This window comes from Wyeomyia smithii, chromosome 2 (genome assembly GCF_029784165.1).
Source record: "Wyeomyia smithii strain HCP4-BCI-WySm-NY-G18 chromosome 2, ASM2978416v1, whole genome shotgun sequence".
NCBI lineage: Eukaryota > Metazoa > Arthropoda > Insecta > Diptera > Culicidae > Wyeomyia > Wyeomyia smithii.
In genome coordinates this window covers 129266012-129269604 of record NC_073695.1, presented here as the reverse complement: position 1 = coordinate 129269604, position 3593 = coordinate 129266012, and positions in this window count along the sequence as shown.

Below are 3593 nucleotides of genomic sequence, written 5' to 3'. Positions count from 1 at the left end.
ATGCCTTTTGTCACATCGGCTAGCAATGTTGTGAAATTAACGATCGTGCCCACAAGGATTTGTTCGCACAAGGGAAGGCAATGTTTATTTGTCCCGCCTGTAAAGATAAATTAGGCGGTATAAGAATTCGTGCCTATTTTGCTGAAAAACTAAATAATGTGCCGGCTGTATCAACGAATGCTGTTCAATTTACACAGCTGTGTGATACTGTTAGATCACTGAGTGATAAAGTGGATTGTTTGATGCGATCACAGCCCTGCTGCTCCTGTGTGACCGAGACTAGAAAATCAACGCCGGTGGGGTGGTAATGGTGGTGCGGTACGTAATTCTGCTAGCCGCGGCACTAACTCGATCGATTTAAGTGATCTTTAGGTTTCATCTATCACCCCCGCTCCCCCATCAGTTAGGTGGTGGTTGTATTCGCTTCGCATGAACTGTAAACTGCAGATTGGTGAAATACCTGTGTGTTCTCCAACCAGGTTTTCTGACAAATTTCGCTAGCGGAAATTTGGAACTGTAAACTATCTTGACACATCACTGAAGTTTAGCATAATAAAGACTTGTTTTTTTACGTAGAACTACATTTCTCAGGAAGATCGGCTACACTGCACAGTGGGGAATCGCTGGCCATCAGCCAAAAAATTTTTTTTCGTTAGCTGTTTCATAATATTTTTTCTTCATTGCTATAACATTCAAGTGTCTAAATCCAAAATTTGGGCGCAATATCATGAAATCTGAATTTTTTATGACTTTTCAAAGCTTGGCGAACTGAAGTTTTTTGTCTTTTTTTGAAAAAAAAAGTACATTACTTTGAAACGCTCTGTAGCTTCAATGATAGCTTGGATTTTTTTGACGTCAAAGGAAAAGTTGTTGTTAATATTATGCAAAACAAACCCTTTTCATTAGATAATATTTGGTCATAGTAGGCCTGACACCAGAAAAATTTAAAAAAACGTGATTTTTTGTAGAAAAGTAGCTTAAAAGTTCAGTTGCCGCAGTTTGCCACGGTTGTGACTATATTCAAAATTTAGGTAAAAACGTAAGATTTTAAATGCACACTGTCCGCTGTAGCGCAAAACTGCGCAAATTGTCACTTTAGTGAAGAAAGCGATTGCAGATTTTTTTAGTTTTTATTTTTGAAGTTGAAATGTCATCCAGGATTAATTTTAATCATAATCATGATACCCCATTAATAAAGATTTATGATATCGTACTCAATCCGTAAGGATAAAATATTAATTTGGGCAAAAATCACAAAATTTATCAATGAAAAGTTATAAAATAAGTGTTAAACAAGAAAACAGTAAACAAAACTTTATGAAATTTTAATTATGTGAAACTTTTTCACTTTCTGCAAATTTAAAACAATATTAAAAACATTCAGCCCTTTTCAATTTATGATCATGAAATTCGCTAAACTGATTGAAGTGTCAAATACTAGCAGCAAATTCATACCATCAAACTCCGGCTAACAATATCCCGTTAGCAAAGCACACATTTTGCTTTATGAGAAAAAAAAAACAAAGAACAGTCGTCGTCCTCCGCATCTTTTCGTATTCATTTAGAACGTTGTGTCATTCGAGTGTCTTGGTTTTCAAATTCATAATTTCGTTGAATTTTATTATGGAGCCTTCAACTTCAGCGGCACCATCGAGTTCAATGTCTAGTAAGTTGTCAATTAATGGTGTTATACATGTATTTAAATGTGCTCTTTCAACCATAGAAACCGGATTAGGACAATAACTTATATATGGAACAATGAAACATCGAAAATTACTAGAAGAAATAAAAATTGCAGCGAAAGACATTTTTCCTGCTGATAAGTATAATAAAGTTCAAATTTTCAGGAAACAATTCAACACGAGATGTAAGCGATCACAGCGGAAGATGATGCTGATGATGATTGTAATTAGTTTGTTTTACTTATGTTGATTTAGTTTAATATATATATATATATATATATATATATATATATATATATATATATATATATATATATATATATATATATATATATATATATATATATATATATATATATATATATATATATATATATATATATATATATATATATATATATATATATATATGTATATATATATATATATATATATATATATATATATATATATATATATATATATATATATATATATATTTTTTTTTTTTTTTTTTTTGTTTCAGGTGGAGGGGAAATTTGCATCCAAACCCCTGAGGTGACCAACCTCAGGGAGTGTGGGGTTGGTTTGAATCAGTGACCGGACCCACTAAAACCCCTCCAGTCTCCAGCCCATAATACTCCCCGGGACCACCGCTAGGTATTGCTTCGGGGAGCGGCTTTTGTGCTCTGTGCACCCTCTTGGTTCTATAGATCTCTTTGCTAACTTAGCTAACTAACCTGGAGACTGGCCGTTAGCTAACACTGGCGTGTCGGTGGTCAACCTGTCGCCTGTTTTGCAATTCTAAAACTATTTGAGAGGCGGTTGTACAAACCGCCCTCCAAATGTTTGGGTCTTTACACATCCTCCGAACTAGGTTGTCCGGAGTGGTGTCTGGCCCGCTCACTACCATCATGTCGCTCCGCTCATGCACAAAACGAGGGCACACGAAGAAGACATGCTCAGCAGTTTCTTCCGCATCCGCGCACTCGGGACACATGGGGGACCCCGCATGCCCGAATCTGTGTAGATACTGCCTGAAGCAACCATGACCTGACAGAATCTGTGTCAAGTGGAAGTTAACTTCTCCATGGCGCCTCCCGACCCATCCGGTTACGTCCGGAATAAGTCGATGCGTCCATCTACCCTTTGCGGAATTGGACCATTCCTGCTGCCATCTGATCATCGAGAATGACCTTCTGGTGCCTCGTATACCCCTTGTGTCACGTTGATCGAAGCATTCTACGTCCTCCTTAATGGCTATGCTGATAGGCATCATGCCGGACAGGACGCAGATTGCGTCGTATGACACTGTACGGTACGCGCTCACAACCCTCAGGCACATGAGCCTGTAGGTACTTTCCAGTTTTCGACGATGACTGTTGGTACCTAACGCTTTGGACCACGCTGGCCCACCATACCTAAGTATGGACGAAACCACGCTGGCAAGAAGTTTACGCTTGCTGCCATATACCGCTGAGCTATTGGACATCATTCGAGATAGTCCTGCAGCGGCCGTTGAAGCCCTCTTACAGGCATAGTCGACGTGACTCTTAAATGTGAGCTTATCGTCAACCATAACCCCCAAGAGCTTCAAGGAACGCCTTGAGGTAATGGTGCAGTCACCGACTCTGACCACCGCCTGTTGCTCTAATTTGCGGTTGTTCACAACCGTAACCTCCGTTTTATGGTGCGCTAACTCCAGTTTCCTAGAGTGCATCCAGTCTTCGACCTTGCGTATGCAGTGCGCGGCCGTCAACTCGACCTCTTCGATCGACTCGCCGTAGACCTCTAGCGTGATGTCGTCTGCGAAACCGACGATCACAACCCCTACAGGGAACTTTAGTTTCAACACCCCGTCATACATGACATTCCACAACACCGGGCACAGGATGGAACCTTGCGGTCCTCCGTGTTGTAAACTAGTACCCG